We start from the raw sequence: 23,973 nt of genomic DNA on the forward strand, positions 1-23,973 counted from the left end.
TCTGAGAGGAGGGTTGACATGTTTAGGTTTATTCTTGGCATCTGTGAAATTCCAGTAGCTTAATTTTCTATAGTATTTGTGGCAGTTATAAATTCTCTGATATGCCTATCTGCTTTTAATAAGGATGTGAACTAAGGGGCTCATAAGACCCCAACACCCACTGCACTTAAAAGGGAGTAAGAGTGAAAAAGTGGCTAAATCGTTCAGTTGAAATTAGTTTTCTGTCTTTACAAACCACTTTCCTAAAAACTGTGTTCTATGTGTATTGTAACAAGTTCTGCCTTTTTCTTTTCACCTCTCGCTCTTCCCCATCAAACCCACAATGTGGTAAATGAACTTACTTGCTTACTGTTTGTTTCTAAGGGCTTGGTTTTCTTAGGAGCTAGAAGCCAGACCGTGAAATAGGAAAACTTTATCTCTTCCCTACCTATTGTCATTATAATTGATGTAAAAAGTCTTCAGAAACAGAAGACATTTTTCCAAGGATGAGTTTGAGGGTGAGGAAGGTGAGTTACTACTGCAGTGCTGGTTTGTCAACGGCGTACCTGCTGAGCCCTGTTCCCAGGGTTCTGTTAAAGGTGATCTGGCTGCTTAGGCAGCTGGCCAATCAAGACTCTTCCAATAGTATTTTCTTATATTACTTCTCTGTTTTCTTTGTAATTATTTTGGTAACACTGAATGCATTTGCTCATAAAAGTTTTTGTTCGTGTATTTTTCTGTCCTTCATCTTCCTTTTCCTCTTTTTCCTCCTTCTCATTTTTCTGGCTTATTCTTTATTTCTTATGCCACTGTCCGAAAGCTTCTGGTGATGAGTTCAGTATTTTTCACATTTTGGTGGCTAGCAACATTGATCTTTCAGAGGTGTGATTTTTGTGACAATAGTAACATGGGCTGTTGCTTTTCCACTGCCCTCACTGACCTGCTTCTGTATCTTATTACTACTTTTAGGAGAATGAGTGGAGAGCTAGGCTTACTCTAAGGGTCAGCAATGGACGAAGTGTTCTTTCTACCAGCCCACAGATGTAGGGACATTTCCCTCCTTGGCTGATTAACATTCGGGGTGAGGTGGTTTCTGAGTGGTGGTGGGGGGAGGGCAGACGAGGGAGGAGAGAAGCACAAGGCAGGAGTTCATAGGGTTATGTCAAAACTTGCTTTTAGGCAATGAAATTATGTACTCTAATTAGATTTTGTAATCTTGTATTTAGAGGTGAGTTACTTAAATGATGAACTGTACTGAAAGAAAAAAGTTTACTGACAATTTAGCCAAGTAGCTTTCTCATTCTCCTGGGAAGAACCGTGTGAACATGCTGTTGGCTTCATTCTCTTTTGCCTTCTCCCAAGCACATGGCTGGCTGCATGCGTGCTTGCAGTGACAAGGGGAGAAGTGCTGAACTCCAGGCTTGTTCTTTTAGATGGGTAACAATTGTTTATTTCCTAAAAATGTTCTTGATTCTCAAGTAAATGTGCAGAAGGCTCATGGCAACTGAGCATAGTAAGAACAATATTTTCAACCAACAGATTTTGTAATCAATAGAACTACAGGCCTCCTGGGAGAGATAAAATGTTCTTTTCCTTCTTTGAGTGAATATGGGCTTGTTTATCAAGAATAACAGAAGAAATATCCTAAGACATAAAAATATTTGGATTAAAAATATTTGCCACCTGCCACCCCCCCCAAGAAAAGATATGTCCACATCCTGGAACCTGTGGATGTCATCTTCCTTGGGAAAAGGTCTTCATAGATGTAATTAAGTTACAGATCTCAGCAAGAGATCATCCTTGGATTAACCAGGTCAGTCCTAAATCCAATGGCAAGTGTCCTCAGAAGACAGACATGGGGGAAAAGTCATGCAAGGACAGAGACAGAAACTGGCATTATGTAGCTGTAAGCCAAGGACCACCGGGAGCCGAGAGAAGCCGGGACAGGCCAGGGAGGGTTTTCCCCTGGAGCCTTTGGAGGGAGTATGGCCCTGTGGAGTCTTCATTCCAGCCTTCTAGCGTCCGGGGCTGTGAGAAAGTAAATTTTTCCTTTTAAGCCACAAGAGTTGTGGCACTTTGTTACAGCAGACCTAGGAAACACATTTAGATCTCTTCCTTAAAAGCACTAGAGTCTTATAATTCAGAACCCTTCAGGGAACAGATGGAGCATTTATTAAGAACCACTGTGGCAGCACTGGCTAGCTGCTTAACTTCAATGATTCCTAATTTTTTAAAATTAATTATATTTATTGAGGTGACATTGGTTAATGGCAACATATAAATTTCAGGTATACAACATTATAATTTGGTATTGGTGTACTGTACTGAACATTCACTGGCAAAAGTTTAGTTTCCACCTGTCAGCATATATTTGAATCCCTTTACTTAATTCACCCCATGGTGAACACATGGGGAGCTGGGTGAGAATCCTGGCAAGAGGTAGCTTGGAGAGTAGTGAAGCTCTGGCTCTGGATTCGGTCTGGGTTTCACTGGCTAAGGAGCTCCACTGCTTGGACTTAATTTCCTCAGTTGGAAAATAGGAATGATAATAGAATTTCACACAGTTTCTGGGAAGATTAAAATGTATAAAGTATTTGGAATAATGCATAAGAAGGGCTAAAGGAATGTTAACTGTTATGATTATTATACACTATGCTAATACATAATTGCTAAGGCAAAGAATAAAAGAGAATGAGATTTTGTAAAGGCAGAACAAGTGAACTTTATTAGTTATTACACTAGAAGTCACTTTCAGAGAGATTTTTCTTCTGAATATTTATTCAGTTTTGGCGTGGCTGTCATAAAGGAGATAAAAATATATATTTGCTCATTACAGAGATGGGGCTCATTAAGTTTTTGTACCTTGCTATTGTCAAAGCCAAGGAGGAAATAATACTGGTATTCAGTCCTGGATTCTCTCACTCCAAAATGATCTATCACACCACACTGCCTCCTATAGCAATGCTTTCCGAATGCTAACTATCCAAGAAGTATTTTTTGAATTAATAAAATTAAGCCTTGTTATCAATAACTTTAAAGTAATATTGGAGCTGCCCAAACTATTTTGAAATGAAGAAACTGTTGTCAACCATTTCAGAACCATAAATATCTTAAAAATTATAGCAAAAGGGAAAAATTAAGAAACAATCATTCAAAAATAAATCTATATCTTTTTGTTCACACCCACTAGTCTTTTTTTCCACTTGCTGGAGATTTAATAAAAATGGGAGGGCAGCTAGTGGTAATCTAGTTTTTTAAAAAATTCTATTTCTCTTTTTCTTTCTTAAAAATAAAAGAAACAGAAAGAAAATGAACATCCTAATATGAACACTGACCATCCTCACTTTCACTGTTACCATTTTTAAAGAAAAGTTTTCATTTATTATATTTCTCTCTTAATTTGTCCCATCTGGTTAACTAATGACTTATGAACACATTACTCCTCTCTTGCATCAAAGGTCTTCCAGAATAAGATGCTGCTCCATTTAAATAAAAGATGAAGGGTGCAGAAACAGAAGCAGCCTTTAAACTAACAGACTCATAAATAAGACAGTAGCTGGTGCTATGCAATCCTGACATTGGCACTTGCACTGGAATTGGCTGGAGGTTCTTAACCTGGAGGCCAAAACTTGGGAGGTGGGGTGAGGGATGTCTAAGAACTCCTTGAAATGTTTGCAAATTTTGCATATACAGTTCTCTGGGTAAACTGCAAAGGAACCTACAATGAATGTAAGCTAAGAACCAATGTTTCAAGGCCTCATTACTAAAGCTAAAATTGCCACACTTTCCTCCTTTGTGTCACCTTAAATGCCATTACAATATCAAGTGCATAATAAATGTTTGTTGGCTGCTTAAGTGAGAACCAGAAGCTTCATCTTGTTGACGATGGTGTAATCAAAAGGGTCAGATTTCTAAAAGCAAGACTCCATGAAATAATCAGAAGAATTTACCTGCCTAGGAGGGTCCAGGTTTGAATTCTCGTCTTTGCTCTTCCACAGAATGATCCTGGGTTACTTTGCCTCTCTGACTGGCTGTTTCTTCATCTGTAAAGTACACATTTGAATAAACCCAAAGATACTTTCAAATTTAAAACATGTTCCTTGTAAAAGATTATTAAACCTATTAGATGGGTGTTCTCCCACAACATTTTAGAATGTGTAATAAATACAAGGCATGACAACCTAGCCTTATTTTAAAAATTATTTTTAGAAAAGGTAACATTTTGAGGATTGCCTAGTGACTTCCCAATGTTCAGGAAGGACCATAAGGTGTCATATTACCACCTATGGCAAGGTAGAGAGGGCGCCCCAGGTAGGGCAGAGAGATGAGGCTAAGTGCCTGCCCCTTGCTTCTATCAGAGCAGCCTGCTTTCAGTCTTGTTTTAAATAGTGGGCTTCTGGGTAATATTTTGTTTGTAGAAAATGTTTCTTGATTTTAATTAGTCTCTGTTGATATCGGTGGAGAAAACAAGAAAAAGTAGATTATGTTAATCACTGAATTTAAAAATCTGTCTTTAAAAAAGCACTTGGAAACAGTCAGAAACCCTAGGGATTGTCTCTTATTTTGTTATTTATTAGCTTGTCACATTAGGCAAGTCAGATAGTCTCTCTGAATTTCTGTCCTCAGATATAGAATGATGATAGTATCTTATTCATGAGAGAGTTGTAAGAATTAAATAAAATAATTCTTTGAAAGTGTTTTGAATTGGGAAAGCATCACAAAGATGGTGAGTGGGTCTTTAGTGGGGAGCCCGAGGGCTATGTACTTTCTCCTGATGCTTGTAGCATTTTTGTCCACCTGAGTTAAGTCGCAGAAAGTATGAGATCAAATTGCAGATATACCCAAGTTATGGAGTGGAGTTCTAAAAGACCAGATTACAGAATGACTAAGGGTAAAACTTTTGAGGAAATACAAAGTCTTGTTCTTTACTTCACTAAGTCAATTATCCAAGGGAAAGACAGGGGAAAATGTGGCCCATGAGCAGTTGAAGTAAAAAACACTAAGAAAGGAATTTTACTTGACTGCAAGTTCATTATGGGTCAACAATGTTGTGGTATGGTTGGCAAATAAACAAACAAGTGATCCAGTCATCTTAGTTCATTTGGGTTGTTATAACAAAATACCACAGACTGGGTAGCTTATAAACAACAAAAGTTTATTTCTCACATTTCTGGAGCCTGGGCAGTCCAAGATCAAGTTGCCAGCACGGTTGCATTCTGGGGAGAGCCCTCTGCCCGGTTTGTAGCCAGCACCTTCTTGCTGTGTCCTCACACGGTGGGAGGGGCAAAGATATCCCTGGAGCCTCTCTTATAAGATCACTAGCCCCATTTATGAAGGCTCCACCTCCCATCACCTCTGGAGTTAGGACTCAACATATGAACTTTAAGGGGATACATTCTGGCCATAGCACCAACATTATTTGTTTACAGAAGTACAGTTCCATAGATGAGAAAAGGGGGCTACAGCTCTTGGCTTTGATTAGCATCCTTCTCCTAGATGTTGAAGTCAGTCCTCCATCAGGTGGAGCGCATCCCTAGGGAGCTAGATGGAGAAAGTCTGGAAGGTTTCCAACGGGAAATGTTGACAGAAGATTTTGGGGGAGGAATGTGTCATGGAGGTCTTAAAAAACCTAAAAGGTTTTAAGTGGTATTATAGGCTGTTGTAGAGGGGAAGGTTTGGAATTGTTTTGTTCTCAGAGGAGAATCTCAGGAAAAACTTTAAGTAATAAGAGCTACCTAAAGGGAAAGAGGTTGCCTGGTTGAAGCAGTGAGAATTCTGTTAGGGAAACTGTTCAAGCAGATACTGGCCAACACCTTCTGAGGGTGCTTTTATCACAATTATTATTTGTTTCTCTTATTTGCTAGTGTTGACTGAACATAAATGGATCGAGAGGCTTTAGCTAGAAACAATGATGATTTATTCAAGGGTCTTAAGAGTTTGCTAACTAGGAACATGGCTAGGTAAAACCTAGAACCGTTCTGAAGAAAAAGAAAAGTTATAAGTTCTTGCTGTAAAAGTCACATCCTTGAGAGTAATCAATCTCGATTCTTGGTCCTTGTATTGATGCAGGAGAGTTATCAGCCACATGTCGGGCGGAGAGGATGCTAGACACCAGGTGGGCTGGTCAGGTGAACATTTTTTCCCTAAATCCTTTAGGGGCTGTCACAGCATTATCTTACAGGATTTATACACATACAGCTCCAGGCACAACTGGAAGGTTCAAAGGTTTAAGTTCCCAGGCTGGTAAAAGCAAGAATAAAATTGTTTTTCAAGCCTCGACTGACTTGATTTTAACAATTTAGCAGCTTGACCATAGAAACTCCCATTTTATTTCTTCACTCTGTTCTTCACTACACGCATTTTATTTCCTCTCCTTCTAAGAGATACCTTTTAGGTGACCCTATTGAGCCCTTCAGAGACTAGGATGAAGGAAGCTGAAATGGTGACCCCGTTGGTCTGGAAGACAGAATGTGCCGAAGGCCATCGGGGACCGTATCACCTGTTTTGTGTTTGCACCAGAGTTTGTTTCCTGCTCAATGGAGGAAACTTGTGGAAACAACAATTTTGTCTTATATTATAAACTAATTTTTCTGCCCATCAAAACTAGAACTAGGCCAACCTGATTGATTTTTTCTTTGTTTAAAGTTTTAGGCAATGGAACATCCTATTAAAAATGTAAGGGCCAAGCTATCCCTGTGGAGCAGATAAAGCCTTAAGGAATAAAAAGAGTTGGTAACTGAAGTATTAGGGTCAGTTACATGTTCTTTCTACGTCTATTTTTTTCTGTCAATAAAGTGACAATAAGCTAATTTTACTTAAAAATTACTTTTCAGTGGGTGAATAAAAGAGAAGCGGTTTATTATCCTTACAAGATAAAAAACACAGTATTTCCCCCATGGCTGGGGAGGAGGTAAGTGAATTCTCTCCAGCAGAAGTAGAAGGAAGTGTTAAAGTTGCCGGGTTTGCATAGGTGGGTCGCAGGTTGGCATTCGTCTCATTCAGGAGGTAATAGGTAACTAACGCATATGAGGAAGTAGTGTGATAATTCTGACTCAAGTCTTACACAAAAAGAGGGTTATTAGATTTTCAAAAGAAACAAAGATAATGTAGCATGCAAGTTTAGATAAGACTCGACTTCAAATAAAGTTTTATTTTCACTTTTCTTTCTCCTTCTGCATCAGTGAGCACTTACTGGACAGAGACGAACTGGTGCTTGGAGTGTCTGCGGGATGTGGGTGCGAGCACTGTGGAGGCATCGTACTGCCCCCGAAGAGGTGCTCTGGCTGTGCCACCTTGAACTTTTCCTTTGTTTTCTCTTTCTATTTTTTAAAAAATTTTGTTGTTCAGTAACCTACTTTTGCTCATTTCCAAATTCTCTTTTTAATCTTTTCAAGGATCTTGAACTCAAAGTGATAACTTTAGCTTGAAATTCCTAATAGACAACCTTTGATCTTATAATAGAACTGAAAGGGCAGGGATGCAATATTTGAATAGCATACTGTCACCAAGGAAACTGCTATTCTACATAGGTAATAATAGATGTTTATTGAGCAACTCTCAGAACTTCACTAACCACTTTATATGTATTACCTAATGCAGTTCACTTCATAACACTATAATGGAGGCGCTATTTCTCTACCCACTTTACAAATGAGGACACTGAGGCATTGGGAAATTTAAAAACTGATCCAAAGTCTAACAGCTAATGTATAACACACACTCTTCATTACTCTGCCAGACTGCCGCTCTATGCAAAGAACTCTGGTCATAATCTGGCAAAGCATCCATCCATCCATCTGTCCGTTCCTCTAATCAAATAGTCAACAAGCGTGTAGTAGGAGCATAAACTATGAACAAGACTGACAGGCACCCTCCTCGGGCCGCTTTCTAGAGAGGAGAAGAGACAGCTATGCAAGCATCTGCACACAGTGTGGTAAGTGCTGTAACATCACTTACTTAGCACTTACTTATGACAGGGAAGCCTAGTGCACTGGGGCACAGAAAGAGGCTCTAACCCAGTCGGGAAGGGGGTGTTAAGACAGGCAGGTCAAAGAGTTCTTGTCCTCATCACTGTGTGCTTCAACTATTTTGTAGCAAAAGGCATACAGTGTAACCTCTAGAAAGACAGGGCTTTGAAGCAAGGTCCTCCTCTGTGTTGCTCCCTTCCGGCCTTCCACATCATGGCTGCTCAATTAAAATGTGCTGAATAAATGAAAATTCTAATGCTCCATAATAACTCCACTATTATAGGGTGTCTTTTAACTTATTTCTAATGACTCCAAACATTCTTCTTCTTTTTGAAAAATTGATTTGAAATAGAGAAAGAGATCAATTTGTTGTTCCATTTATTTATGAAAATCATTGGTTGCTTCTTGTGTGTGCCCTAACCAGGGATGGAACCTACAACTTTGGTGTATCAGCACAGCTACCCCACCAGGGCTCTGACATTCTTAAATGCTTCTGCTGTAAGCCTGAAATAAATATTACCTTTCGACTTAAAAAATCAAGTCAGTGCTCCCTTTTAAGCCATTTTCTCAAAGCTCTATTCCAGGAAAGCTGCCACACCCATTATATTTGACTAGAACAATATGTCCTCAAGGATCTTTTAAAACAGGTGCCCTGACTAGAGATTTTGGGACAGCCTGGGAGAGTGGAGACTCTGGTTGCTTTTCCCCTTCTTCTTTGCCAGTTAATCTGTGGGATTCCGTGCTCTATTCTGTAGTGATGAAAGATTCATTCTCTCTTCACCTTTGCAGGATGGCTTGGAAATTTTTCTTCCCCTCAACCTCTTCCCTACCTTTTCACTCTTCAAATGGTGTTAATTTTGGGCAAGTGGTTCTTAATTACTTACTACACAATCCGCTGGCAGGCTACAAGAATCCAAGGCAAAGCAAGAAAGGCCAACAGAAAACCAAAAGCCCAGGCTAATGATTTCCCTCAACAAGAATGTTTGTTATCTTAAGGTGGTGTTTTATTTAGGTTGTAGCTCTTGGCTGTAGAGCAGGTATTACATTTATATCTTCCTTGTGCCAGCTTGAAATGTGTTGGAGCTAATGTAATATCTTCCTTAGTGAGAAACACCAAATCCAAGATAGCAAAATACTGCTGATGGGAGGGGAAACCGAAGCTCCTGAGGGGAGGAGTTACCTGGGAGCTGGTAATCCTTACCGCCCATCCCAGAGTCACATGGCCAGGTTGGTGTGCAGTCTTTATGTGACATAATCACAGAATTTGACTTTCCAGCTTGATGCCACAGTTTAACACTGTACTTCATTTGCTTCTCTGCTTAATTTTGCTCCAGATCCTTAGCTCCTTCTCATATGCTGTATCATTTACTTATTATTATGATGTTTTATGTTTTAGGTGTTTGACGTCCACTCTACAATTTAAGCTCCCACAAGAGCAGGACATTTTGCCTGTTTTGTTCATTCACCCAGGGCCTAGGATTGTCCTGGTGAAGGGTAAATGTGCAGTAAATATCTGTTGAACAAATGAATTATTAATCCTGATTAGAGCAATGTTAATAAATAATAACTCTGATCAAGTTTTTCCTAGATGTATTTAATTTCTAGACAATAGTTAGACATTTAAAATTATTCTACGGAGATCTTCTAATTGGACAAAATATGACGGTCACAGGACCATCAACTGGAACTTAGGCCAGAAACCACCCAGAACCCATGTGCATCAGCACGGTAGCCTCTCTTAAACATAGTCATGGAAAGATAAGCCTGTGCTGGTGCGAATGGAAAAGCTGGAGGTTTCCTGGTGCAGACAGACTTACTGGAATCTCTAAAGCTAAGGGTAAGGTTTGGCTCAGTGTTCTTGTAACTGGTCCTGGCATCAAGTTCAGGTGCTGCTCACCACCCCCGTGAAACTCAGTCACTAATTTTGTATTCCTATTTTTGGACAAAGCATTATCATCCCATTCCAAAATTGTTAGTACAGGATCAGACAGTTCATCAAAACTCAAAACACAAAAGGCAAATAGAGGAGTATATTAATTATTTGAGAGTTTTCTTGTACTTGACATTGTTGTAATCACAGGAGATGCTTCCCAGCAATGACATGCCAGTATGCTCCGAGGACCTTAGCGGCTGCTCCAGCACTCCCTTTTTTCCAAGACTCCTACCTCCAGGGCCAATCTAGTGGAAGTGAAACTGGGCTAATCTGAGTGTCAGATAACCTCCCTCTCTCATCCAGTGTGACCTCTCTCAACAACTGTCCTGCAGAGCTGAGAAAGGGCTATACATATTTAGAAGCAGAAGGAACAACTGACCTCACTGGGCTTAGATTAATATTCTGAGTGAGTGAGTCCAAGAAGATAGGACATTGCAAGCAAATTCTCTATAGGACTATACTAATGACATTTGACTTTTTAATTTAATTTAATTTTATTTTTTATTCTTTATTCTAGTACAGTTGTTCCAGTGTTTCCCCTTTACTCTCTTCCACCCAGTCGCACAGAAGAAAGCTTGAGCAGGCATGTAAATGTATGCAAATCATATAGCTGTGTCACATCTGTGCTACACTTAATTATTTCACATATTTCATGTGACCCTTGGGAAAAAGCCTTATATAAACTATTGATCTAGTGGTACATGGGGATTCATGAACTTCAAGTTATAAACCCAACTGTTTTTCAAAATACCTTGGATAATTTATAAAAAATACAGCTCTATTGAGATGTCATTCATATACCATAGAATTCACCCATTTAAAGTATGCGATTTAGTAGCTTTTAGTGTACTCACAGTTACGCAGCCATCACCAGTCAATTTTAGACCATTTTCATCACCAGAAAAAGACACCTCACACTCTTTAGCAGTCACTCCCCATTCTTCCTCACTCCTCCCCCTGCTCCCCGCCACCCCCCGCCCAATTCCAGCCACAGGCAAACATGAATTTGCTTTCTGACTCTTGGTTTGCCTCTTGTGGACATGTTATACATGACATTATATGACATGGAGTCATATAATATGTGGTCTTTCACTTAGCATAATCTTTTCCATCTTTATCCATGATGTAGCATGTATCAGCACTTCATTCCTTTCTACTGCTGAATACTATTCCATTGTTCCATTCCATATCACATTTTAGCTATCTATTCATCAGTCAATGGGCACTTGGGTGCTCTCACTTTTTGGCTAGTTTGAGTAGTGCTTCTGTGAACATTTGTGCACAAGTTCTTGTATGGACATAGGTTTTCAATTCTCTTGGATACACACACATATATATATACATTTACACATATATACCTAGGAGTAAAATGGCTGTGTTATATGGTACCTCTATATTCAACTTTTTTGAGGAACTACCAAACTATTTTCCATAGCAACTCAACATTTTATAATCCTACCACCCATATATGATGGTTCCAATTCTTCTACCTCCTCTCCAACAACTGTTATTATATATATTTTTTATTATAGCCATTTGGTTGTTTTTAAATGGTATCTTGTGGTTTTGATCTTCATTTCCCTAAGAAATAATGATAGTAGGCACATTTTCATGTGTTGATTAGACATCTGTACATCTCCTTTGAAGAAATTCTATTTCTAGAGAAATGTCTAAAACTCCTTGCTCATTTTTAAATGTGTTTTTTTTTGTCTATTAGTTTTTGGGTTTCCCTTTTTCTGCCTTAAGAATGAGGGATGGTTGGAAGAAGAAAGCCTCAGCCCTCTCGCCTGCTCTTGACTAGAATAGTTTCTGCAACACAAAGCTGGGGTGGGTGAGATGCTTGTGGCCTGCTTTTCCCAGATACACATTTTATATGTTACAGCCCTGGACTGGGATTAAGTTTGAGAGGGAGCCCTCTGTTCTTAGCTGTACCTACTGGAAGTGGAGTCCTATCATACCCACCTGGAGGAAGGCAGGGAACTGGGTTGTGGCTCAAATGCTACAAACTCTTGCTGTTATACTGAAGTTTAGTACACTGTCTTGAATACATTTTCTTCATTTGTTGCATTCTCTGAGGATAATATCTAGAAACTAAATATTGTTTATCCATAATTTTCACCAGTTATTGTGTTGCTAAAGAGTGGGTTCGTGTAGTTCCTCATACCAGCCTTCTGGAGGTTTAGTCCCATTTGGATACATTTTAATGAAGATTTTGCATCTTATGTACTTGGTGGTAAACAAGTTTGTGCTGACGTAGTAGATATAGAGTTAGCAAGAACAATTGTTACAGAAGTATTTGCAAATTCACAAACAGTGGGTTAAGAAAACTCTTTGAAGTTGATGACTGGTTGACTTTCAATGTAATATCCAGTGAAATTCTAGACTGCCTATGCATTTGGTTTGACAAGCCATTTGTAATTAATTGTTATTAAATAGTTGTATGGAAATATTTGAATAATGGGTATGACTGCATTGCATATGAGAATTTGTTGTTACTCAAGTAATCTATGTGCAAAGCCATCACAACCATTGAAACAGTGTTCAAAATGATGCTATTTTAAAAAGCATAGGAATAATTATAATGTGGAAAACAAGTCATTAATACCTCACTAGTTTTAGGCAATAACCCAAAAAGTTCACAAGCAAAACTGACCATGTATTTCTTAATTTTTTGTTTCATTCAAAAGAACTACTGAGCCACAAAGTCTTTTAGAAAGACAACTGTCCGAACTTCTCCGATGCATTTATTTGTAGTTTTAGGGTAAACATTTACATTTAACAGTTATTCAAAATCTTTATCTGGTTGTGGGCCGAGCTCATACGTTAATTGCCAAATGCCAACCGGTTGAATATCATGTTAGCTGAATCAGACCTGGAATCTCTGTTCATGCCTATCCATTCCTCTCTCCCCCATGGCAAAGTTAACTGTACCTCTCTGTTGGGGTTTAGAGGTCTGGTTTCTTACAAATGATCAGTTAAACAATTTTGAGAAAATATATACTGCTTAATACTTATGAGAAAATGTTAAAATGTGTTCCTTGAAAATTCATCACCCTTGGGGCAGTTGACTTGTGTGCATTATTGTCCGAAGTAGCATATGGGCAAAAAGTATTATATTGTAGAAGAGCATGAAATTAGATAAAGAGGAATACTTTAAGAATGAAACTGAATAGCTCCCAATGATATTTCTCTGAATAGTTATTAATGCACTACAAAAAGATAAGTCATGAAAGTCATTTACAAAGTAATTTTTTTTGGCTTGGAAAGTTACTATAATAAAGTTTAGTTTCTGTTGAGTGAAAGTGCATAGTTTCTAACATAAAGGCAAATGGAAAAACCCATCCAATTCTTAAAATTTTAGTGCAGTTAAATAATAAACTGATAAATTGCATTAAAGCTCAGCATTATTTTACCCTAGAAAGGCAGGAATTGTATCCTACCAAAACTACCTTTCAAGCAGATACTTTAGAAGATGCTTACCTCCTGGCTGGGTGTATCTCTCTGCAGGTTAGGTGAGCACCAACGCTTTGGCGCCTCTCCAGACGCTGCGAGCTCCCCCTGCGCTGGCCGCCTCGGAGCTTGTCAGAGTTGGGTATTCGGCCCGTGGTCCGCACTGTTGCCAAAACTCCAATTCTGCCAGACTGATCACGGCGATTAATTATTCACAAAAGGAAAACACTCCCACGAAAACTTGTGTCCAACTGCACTGCTCCAGTGACTCCTTCCAGAAGAGAATGCCGACTGCACCACTCCCCTCCCCCTTTGCTCTTCGGTCCCAACTTCCCACGCACTACCACTCAGTCCTGGGCGATCAGGCTCGTCCTCGGAGGAATGCAGCCCAGCGACTTTTACATTTTTAAATGTGCTTCTCTGCGGCTGGTTGGTACTTCTCCCCGGATCGGCCTTTCAGGAGAGGGCGCTTTCCGGATGCTGGGGAAGCTGGGGCTCTGAGAGCAACCGGGGAGGCTTAGGCGTCGCTGTCACCTCCGGCTGCTGCAGTAAAACCCCGAGCGCGGCGGGGATGGGGAGGAGGGGATAGGGAGCGCCCTACCCCCCAGCTTCGGGCTGGGAGCCCCGACACTACCAAAGGGGCACGTCCTTTGGTGGGGGTGGGGCAGATAAACTGGAGGCGCAAGTTGGATGCTTTGGGGCTGTAGCCTATCAGCCCACGTTAACGCGCCTGGGCAGAGATCTGTCCGCAGACTTGGGCAAGGGGGCGAAACCCTGCGGACACCGAGCAGGGCTGTGGAGTGAAAGTCAGCAGCAGGCTGCGAAGTGAGCCCAGGGCTCCAGGCCGGGGCAGCAGTCTGCTGAGCAGGTATCCCACTGCATTTTTGGTTAAAAACCGAAGAAAGCAAATCCTTTCAGCGCCGGTAGCTAGCCAACTTCCCCCCCCCATCCCTCCAGCCTGCCACCTTTCTTTCGCCCAGTGGCAGGGCGGGGGGGTTGGTTAATCGTTGAAAAGCTGGACTCCCCTGGTAGACAGATGGAAGGATCGTGCCCAGGGAACTTGTGTGTGCTCACTCACAAGTGGAGAGAATTAATTTGGGCTCGGACTGCAGCTAGAAGGCAAATTGGGGAAAGAGTGGCGCGGCGATGCAGACACGGCACCGGTTCCCCCGGCTCAGCGCCCCGGCGGGCGTGCTCAGCGCTCTCGCTCAATGATCTTCCCGAGGAGGTGCGGACGCGAAGATCATCTGTCCCTGAAATCCGCAACCAGAACATCATCGATCCCTTCCCCGCCGAGGGAGACAGAGTGCTTAGATCTAACGCCTTTGCTGCTTGCGGAGAGCACAGAGGCCCTTGAGGCTCTCCACCCTGAACATCTCCTTAGCCCAGACTCTTTCTGCCCAAGACCCAGGTGTGCTCAGGGGCTAAATCGTGTTTTGGGCGACACCCCACAGCCCCCACTGCCTAATGAGGAGGCACTGGACTTTCGTGGCCACGGTTGACGGGAGTAAAGCGCGAATTTTAGCTATTGGCAGGTTTCTGCTAATTTTCACAATGTTCTTCAAGCAGGCTCCAAGCTGCTGGTGCTAGTAGAGGGGGACTCACGTTATTGGGCAGGGATTTCTCCATCAGAAGGGAGGGTGTCCTCAAAGGAAGCTGAAGGTGGTTGGGGCCAGGGACGAGAACCAATAGAAACTGAGCACCTTGGAGCCGGTGTTGGCAGTTTTCCATCGTTATCTTTGCCTTCTCCTGTATCTAAGTATTAGCAACCAATGCTAGTATTTTTAAAATTTCTTTATCGCTTTTTGTTGTTTACGCTCCTTATCTCCTGGTTTCTCCTGACAAACCTGGTGATGTTGGCAGGACAAGGATGGTCGCCCCCACTCGGAGAGATGAGGAACTGAAAACCCGAAAGTGACTTGTCTAGGGTCACAAAACCTATTTTGTGGTAGGGCCGATACTGTTCACACTAATTTGTAGGTCTCATCCACTATCGAGTTTCTCACTTGATTGTGACATGTGCCCCCCCACCCCCACCGCCCCCATGTGATTGCACTTTTGCGGAAGTATGGAAACAAGTCTGACTTCCTGCCAAAGGTTTGTGGCATGGATATGAGACCTTGCAATTACCCCAACCAGAGGGTGGGAGAAACTGGTACAGGAGGCAGAAGTGTCCAAACGATTAAAACTAATCTTCAATGACAATATGTGATACAGCCATACACAGATACACCTGTATGTGTGTACCTTTGTACCCCCAAGTGGAGAATATATGCTTTTCCTATGCATATGTAGAACATCCTCAAAATTAACCAGATCACCAAATAAGGATGGACACATTTTAAAAGGCAGAAATCCTAAAGGCTACATCACTCATCAAAATGCAATAAGGATAAAATTAACAACAAAAATTTCCTCTGATATACAACTGGAAATTTTTAAATGCTTTAAATCTAGATTGAAGAGAAGCACAAATGAAAAATTATAAACTCTTTATTTTTATTCTGGCATAAACTATTATTACTTTCCTAGATTAGAACTTTTTGTACTATTCAATAGAATCCCAAAAGTATTTGAAGGGACTGTCACACATTAATGAAGTTTACATAAGGTAGTCTTCACTGAGTCACCAGTTACCTATGTACCTTCGGCTAAACCAGCTAACTTCTCCGGAAGTATATCATAGTTAAACCAAGTACTTGGATAAATTCCTGGAATGCATTAATCAATGAAAGGAATCAATATCAATTTACTTCTGGCTAGCTTAAGGAAAGCCCATTAGTAATCTTATATTTACTTTATTTTCTCAGAATAAGTGGGTAATTCTGTCTTCTGTAAAATGGAAAATATTTTTCCCCTTTCTGTTACATTGTTAAAGAGATGAAACTGGTATCCTCCATTAGTATCAATTCTTTTGTTTTGGTTTCCCTCTACCAGTGTAGAATTTTACTTTCTTCATTAGTTAGAACTGTCAAGTTAAAAATGAAACAAACCAAGAAAGTTGTATGGCTTGGATGTGTGAACTCTGTCAAGCTTCAAAAGAATACTAATAATGATAAAAATAATGACTATTATTTATCGAACTACTACCACCAAGTTTTCCTTAAACCATCTCTTTTTCTCCATATAAGTAGGACCTTTTGACAAGATGGGCACTTTTATCTAGTTTTATAGACAGTAGACCAAGAATCACAGACAATGTAACTTTTTGTGAGGTGACACAACTTCAAGATTTGGACACCAAAACTAGAACCCTATACTCTGTTGACTCGCTTTGGATGACTTCTCATGTATCATTTTCCTGAGAGAAGGTGGGTACGTTGTCCTGAGTAAGAGAACAGATGTAGGGTCAGATCTCCGTATTTAAATCCCAACTTGACCACTTAACCTGTGAAATTAAGTTGTGGACGAGGACAGCTTGCTTACACCTCCCTAAAAGCCTCAGTTTCCTCATCTGCCATAAAGGATAATAAACATGTTGAATTATTTAAGTTAATAAACAAAAAGGATGAAGAGGGTGTGGCTCTGAGTAAAATATCCCATAAGTGTAAACTACTTTTGTTGTGAGCATTCAGTGAGATTATAATGCATGTAAAGCAGTGTTAACCTTAAAATTAAAAAAAAAAGTGAGAAGAAATCAAGCATTTTTTTGTGATGTCCAAAGAATTGCAATTCTGGGAAGCACTGATTTGGGCAGAAACCTAAATCGTGTTCCAACAATGGGGTGAAAGCAGAGGGGTTTTTATGAAAAGAGGAAGGGAAATAATTTTATAAATAGAAGAGGGGAATTTATCTTGGTAGTAATAAGCTAAATTATTTGCTAGCTATACATGGCTGTTTACTGATTCTAAAGAATTAATTTGCAGTCCTTGTAGTCATGATGTCTGTTTTCCTATTAACTCTATGAAGTTGTTTGGAATGCAGTGTTGCTTTAGCCTGGTTTAAAGGTTGTTTTGCCCAGTTTCAACATTCTAAAGCATCAAGGAGTGGGCTGTGCAAGGCAGTTCCTATGCAAGGGCGCTCCAACTCCATTTGGAAAAGGCTCTGTTTACTCAGCTTTTCACAGCAATTAGCTCAGTGTCTGCCCTTAGAAAATCCTTAATACATCTATTTTACTTTTTAAAATGCTTTATTTTTTATAACATATAAAGTTTTAAACTAGTCTTTCAGGACTATGATTAGTTTCTCCTTCCTCCCTCCTTCCCCCCATCATTCTCTTTTTCATCCTCTCCCTCCCTATCTCCTCTCCTTCCTCTTTTTTTTTTTTGTGCCAAGTACCTGTGACTTACTCAGCTGTATTTTCTAGGAACCATTCCCCCCCCAAGGAGATACATTGTTTACCATAATATTCCAGACCAATATAAAACATACTTTAATTCAGTATCACATATTCAGAGACAGAACTCTTTACTTCCTCTATTTCTTTAAAGATTTTTACTCAAATAGTAGTTGATAAAAAATAGAAATATTTGGGTTATGAAAGTAGACATTAGCTTAGAGATAAAAACTTCCTATTTTATGAGAGACAGATTAATAGATTAGTAAATTGAAGATAACAATAAAACTAAGTATTTGAAATAGAGATGGGTCTAAAGTGGCTGGCTGTATTAGTCAGCATTCTTCAGAAAAACAGAGTGTGTGTGTGTGTGTGTGTGTGTGTGTGTACATTCTATGGGGAGTGGTAGAGATAGAGATAGAGAGGTAGATTTAAGGGATTGGCTCACTAGATTATGGAGGCTGAGAAGTCCCAAGATCTACAGTTAGCAAGCTGGTGACCCAGGAGAACCATTGGTATAAATTCCATTCTAAAAGCTGGCAAGCTAGAGACTCAAAAAGTATTGATTTTTCAGTTTTAGGGTAAAGTCAGGAAAAGACTGACACCCAGGTCAACATTCAGGCAGGAAGAGTTAGTTACCTCTCATTCAGAGTTTTTGTTCTATTTGAGTCTTCATCTGGATGAGGCCCACCCACATCGGAGGGTAATCTGCTTTACTCAGTCTTCTACTGATGCAAATGCCAGTTTCATCAGAAATGCCTTCACAGACACGCTCATAATAATGTTTGAACAAATTTCTGGGTGCCCCATGGCCCAGCCAAATTGCCATATAAAAGAGATTATCACTGTGGCCAAATATCTTGAATGAACCAACTGTTTTACTTTGGATTTTAACATGTAACTGCATATCTGCCCAGAACAAACTTCCTTTGTCTGTCTTTGCTACAGGATTCATTGCTTCTTTTCAGGCTTTTGATAAGCAACAATCTTCTCAGACTTCTATTCTTATCCTTAATTAGTCAGAGTAAAACTCTTCAGCTATAATGATAGCTATGTAATGAGAAAGGGACTTCCATCCACTTATTGTCTGTCCCCCACTGAGGTGTCACCATCTTCAACAAAACAATTTTCTCTGCTCTTATGTACTATGAAAATTCACAGCTGCTCTAGCATTGTTACGTTCTTCAGTGGAACATTTGGCATTCATTGTAGAGGTATTGTTTTAATTACTGTCAAATTAAACTTTTGGGTCAGGGTTGCTATTAAGGATAAAAAGAACAAACCAGAAGTAAGAAAATAAGGCAACAAGAAAATTCAGATGTCAAGAGTACGCAACAGGAAAAGAAGCTTATGGAAACACGCGGCAACCAGAAATGCAGCCACGGTCCTTCTGGTGTAGTGTGTCCCAGTCTTCAGCATCTGATCTGGTGACCTGCATTTGAAATTGATAGACAGCTTTATGGGAGACATCAGGGGCCTTATGAGAAGCATCTCACAAACCATGTAATATTCACTATTCACCTCCTTCTTAGTAGGACTGACTTTTAAAAATCAGGCAGATCACAACATGTCTTGACTGTGTGAATTAAAGCAGAATCTCACCATAAATAATGACCAAAAGTTTATATTGATCTCCATCTTTTTATTTTTTAAATGGCTGTCATATTTTTCTACTTTCCATTTTTTAAACAGCATTATGAAGATATAACTCACACACCATACAATTTACTCATTTATATGATACAGTTCGGTGATTTTCATTGTACTCACAGGGTTGTGTAAATATCATTGCTGTGTAGTTCCAGAATATTTTCCTGATCTCCCTGCCCCACCAAAATCCCATATTTTATAAGGAGTCACTTCCCACTCTCTTACCCTCACCTCTAGACCTAGGCAACCACTTATTAACTTTCTGTCACTACAGATTTGCCTATTCTGGACATTTCATATAAATGAAATCATATGATCTTTGTGACAAGTTTCTTTTATTTAGCATAATATTTTCAACATTTATTCATGTAGTGTGTCTCAGTTATTCATTCATTTTAATTGCTGAATAATATTCTATTGTGTGGCTATACCACATTTTAATTTTTTATTTATTTTTTTTTAGTTTTTTTCTTTTTTAAAAATTACTTTATTATTGTTCAATTACAGTTGTCTGCTTTTTCTCCTCACCCCTCACAACCAAACTCACTTCCCTCCCTTACTTCCATCCTCCTCCTTGGTTTTGTCCATGCGTCCTATATAGTAGTTCCTGAAAACCCTTCTTCCCACTGTCCCCTCCCCTCTACCCTCTGGCTATTGTTAGATTGTTCTTAATTTCAGTGTATCTGGTTATATTTTGTTTGCTTTTTTCTTTTGTTGGTTATGTTCCAGTTAAAGGTGAGATCATATGGTATTTGTCTCTCACTGTCTGGCTTATTTCACTTAGCATAATGCTCTCCAGTTCCATCCATGCTGTCCCAAAGGTAGAAGCTCCTCCTTTCTGCTGTGTAGAATTCCATTGTGTAAATGTACCACAGTTGTTTGATCCACTCATTTGCTGATGGGCACTTAAGTTGCTTCCAGCACTTGCCTATTGTAAATTGAACTGCTATGAACATTGGGGTGCATAGGTTCTTTTGCATTGGTGTTTTAGGGCCCTTAGGGTATAATTCCAGCAGTGGAATTGCTGGGTCAAAAGGCAATTCCATTTTTAGTTTTCTGAGGAAATTCCATACTGTTTTCCACAGTGGCTGCACCAGTCTGCCTTCCCACCAACAGTGCACTAGGGTTCCCTTTTCTCCACAACCTCTCCAACACTTGTTGTTTATTGATTTGTTTATGATGGCCATTCTTACTGGTGTGAAGTGGTATCTCATTGTGGTTTTAATTTGCATCTCTCTGATAGCTAGCGATATTGAGCATCTTTTCATGTGTCTCTGGACCCTCTGTGTGTCCTCCTTGGAGAAGTGTCTGCTCAAGTCTTTTGCCCATTTTTTAATTGGGTTTATCTTCCTGGAGTGGAGTCATGTGAGTTCTTTATATATTTTGGAGATCAAACGCTTGTCCGAGGTGTCATTGGCAAATATGTTTTCCAATATAGTTGGTTCTCTTTTCATTTTAATGCTGTTTTCTTTGGCCATGCAGAAGCTTTTTAATTGGATGAGGTCCCATTTGTTTATTCTTTCCTTTATGTCCCTTGTTCTAAGGGGCATATCAGTAAAAATATTGCTGTGTGGAATGTCTGAGATTTTCCTGCCTATGTTCTCCTCTAGGCCTTTTATGGTGTCATGACTTATATTTAAATCTTTTATCCACCTTGAATTTATTTTTTATATGATGTAAGTTGGTGCTTGAGTTTCATTTTTTTGCACATAGGTCTCCAGTTCTCCCAACACCATTTGTTGAAGAGGCTATTGTTACTGTATTTTATGTTGCTGCCCTCTGTGTCAAATATTAATTGACCATAGAGACTTGGGTTTATTTCTGGGCCTTCTGTTCTGTTCCACTGGTCTATGTGCCTGTTTTTATGCCAGTACCAGGCTGTGTTGATTACAGTGGCCTTGTAATACAGTTTGATATCAGGTATTGTGATCCTTCCTGCTTTGTTATTCTTCCTCAAAATTGCCGCAGCTATTTAGGGTCATTTTGGTTTCATATAAATTTATGAAGTGTTTGTTCTATTTCTGTGAAATATGTCATTGGTACTTTAATAAGGATTGCATTGAATCTATACATTGCTTTTGGTAGTATGGACATTTTGATGATGTTAATTCTTCTAATTCATGAGTATGGTAGATGCTTCCATTTGTTTGTGTCTTCCTTAATTTCTTTCTTCAGTGTTGTGTAGTTTTCTGAGTACAGGTCTTTTACCTCCTTGGTTAGGTTTATTCCTATGTACTTTATTTTTCTTATTGCTATATCAAATGGCATTTTTTTCATGATTTCTGTTTCTGATGTTTCATTGTTGGTGTACAGAAATGCTTTTGATTTATGAGTATTGACTTTGTATCTGGCTGTTTTGCCAAATTCATGTATTAGGTGGAGTAGATTTTTGGTGGGGTCTATAGAATTTTCTATGTACACTATCATACAATGACAGTTTCACTTTCTCCTTTCCAATTTGGATGCCTTTTATTTCTTTTTCTTGTCTGATTGCTGTGGCTAGGACTTCCAGTACTATGTTGAATAGGAGTGATGAAAGTGGGCATCCTTGTCTTGTTCCTGATCTTAGTGGGAAAGCTTTAAGTTTTTGTCCATTGAGTATGATTTTGGCTGTAGGTCTCTCATATATGGCCTTTATGATGTTGAGGAATGCTCCTTTATTCCCACTTTGCTGAGTGTTTTTATCATAAATGGGTGCTGTACCTTATCAAATCCTTTTTCCATATCTATGGATATGATCTATACCACATCATACAAATATAAAAATATTTTTATATTTATATTTTTATTTTCAAAGACTTTTTAATTTATTATTTTTTAGAGAGGGGAAAGGAGGGAGAAAGAGAGGGAGAAAAACATCAGTGTGTGGTTGCCTCTTGCATGCCCCCTACCAGGGACTTGGCCCGCAACCCAGGCGTGTGCCCTAGACTGGGAATCAAACTGGTGACCTTTTGATTTACAGGGTGGCACTCAATCACTGAGCCACACCAGCCACGGCTATACCACATTTTATTTATTCATTTATCATTTGATGAACATTTGGGTCATTTACACTCTGGGGTTATTAAAAATAGTGCTGTTATTTATGTACACCTTTTTGTGTGGGCATATGTTCACATTTCTCCTGAGTGAATGGTGAGGTCATATGATAACTCTATGTTTAACTTTTTGGAGTACAGCCAAACTATTTTGCAAAGTGGATGCACTATTTTACATTCCCACCAGTAATGGATGAGGATTTCAATTTCTTCATATCTTGGCCAACACTTGTTTTTGTGATTTTAGCCATTCTAATGGATGTGAAGTGATATCTCACAGTGGTTTCAATTTATGTTTTTCTAATGAATTAATATTGATTTACATTTTTCAATGAAACCATTGCTAAACAAAGGTCATGAGACTTTACTCTTACATTTTCTTTGAAAAGTTTTAGATTTCACATTTAGGTGTATGATTCATTTTGAGTTAATTTTTGCTTATGGCATGAGTAGGTACTCAAATTCATTCTTTTGCATATGGATATCATATTGTCCCAGCACCATTTGTTGAAAGACTGTTCTTTTTCCTTTGAATTGTCTTAGCACCCTTGCCAAAATCAACTGGCCATTTTTATGGACTGAACATTTGTGTCCCCAACTTCATGTGTTGAAATTTAAGCCCCATTGTGATGGATTACCAGTGGTATTTGGAATTGGGGCCTTTGGGGGATAATTAGGTCAGGATGGTGGAGCCCTCATGAATGAGATGAATACCCTTGTGAGAAGAGGCCAGAGAGCTAGGTTTCTCTCTTTCTACCTAATGAGGATGTAACAAGTTCACAGTCTTCAACCTGGAAGAGGGCTCTCACCAGAACTCAGCCATATTAGCATCCTGATTTTGGACTTTTAGCCTCAAGAACTGTGAGAAATAAATTTCTGGTTTTTATAAGCCATCTAATCTATAGTGTTTTGTTATAGCAGCCCAGTCTTACAATCGTATGTAAGGGATTATTTCTGGGCACTCAATTCTGTTCTACTGACCAGTAAATCTAGCCATATGCCATACCATGCTGTTCTGATTACTATAGATTTATAGGTTTTCTAACATTGTTCTTTTCTTTGAAGATTGTTTTGACGATTCAGGATCCTTGCATTTTCATATGCATTTTAGAATTATTTTGTCAATTTCTGTGAAAAAGGCAGCTGAAATTTTGATAGGGATTTTTATCCATTTCTACAGATTGAATTTGTAGACATAGTTCCCAATTTTTGGGAACTATGTAATATTAACTATGTTAAGTCTTCTGATTCATTAACACAGGGTATATTTCTATTTATGTCTTCTTTAATTTTTCAACACTGTTTGTAGTTTTCCATGTGCAATTCTTACATTTCTTTTGTTAAACACATTTTCTAAACCCCAAATATGAATAAAGCTTAGCAATGTCCAGGAACTATGTCTTGATCAACCTTTCATCCTTCATTCCCTACTTAGTGTCTTGAATTGTGGTTGGCAACACCTGTGCTTATTAAAGCAAGTTGAGAAAATACTTGTTATATATATGGGAAGTTCATGATATTATTTTCTTTTTACTACAACATTTCATTAAGAAAACAGGAAAAGTACTAACCACATTTAATAAGAAGAAAGTTAATTGACAGATAATATATTGAGTCTAAGAAGGTTAATTGGCATGGCCAAAGATGCTCAGTCTATGTCAAATATAAAATTAGGGCACA

General features: G+C 39.2%; 1 protein-coding gene across 5 annotated transcripts in view; it reads right to left on the reverse strand.

Moving 5' to 3' along the window:
* SPTSSB (serine palmitoyltransferase small subunit B) overlaps positions 1–14,270 on the reverse strand; it is a 36,380-nt gene extending 22,110 nt beyond the window's left edge. The window contains exons 1-2 of one of the 5 annotated variants that reach the window (XM_045852109.1): positions 13,360–14,270; positions 3,934–4,022 (exon numbers count right to left, since the gene is read on the reverse strand). The gene's annotated coding sequence lies outside the window, so the exon portion shown is untranslated. Of the gene's footprint in view, positions 1–3,929; positions 4,023–13,359 lie in introns of all 5 variants that reach the window. The other 4 variants (XM_045852110.1, XM_045852107.1, XM_045852108.1 and 1 more) reach the window with 4 other exon arrangements.
* Between the last annotated feature and the right edge of the window lie 9,703 nt (positions 14,271–23,973).

The sequence above is a fragment of the Phyllostomus hastatus genome, unplaced genomic scaffold (genome assembly GCF_019186645.2).
Source record: "Phyllostomus hastatus isolate PE091 unplaced genomic scaffold, TTU_PhHast_1.1 phas_contig_86, whole genome shotgun sequence".
Classification (NCBI taxonomy): domain Eukaryota; kingdom Metazoa; phylum Chordata; class Mammalia; order Chiroptera; family Phyllostomidae; genus Phyllostomus; species Phyllostomus hastatus.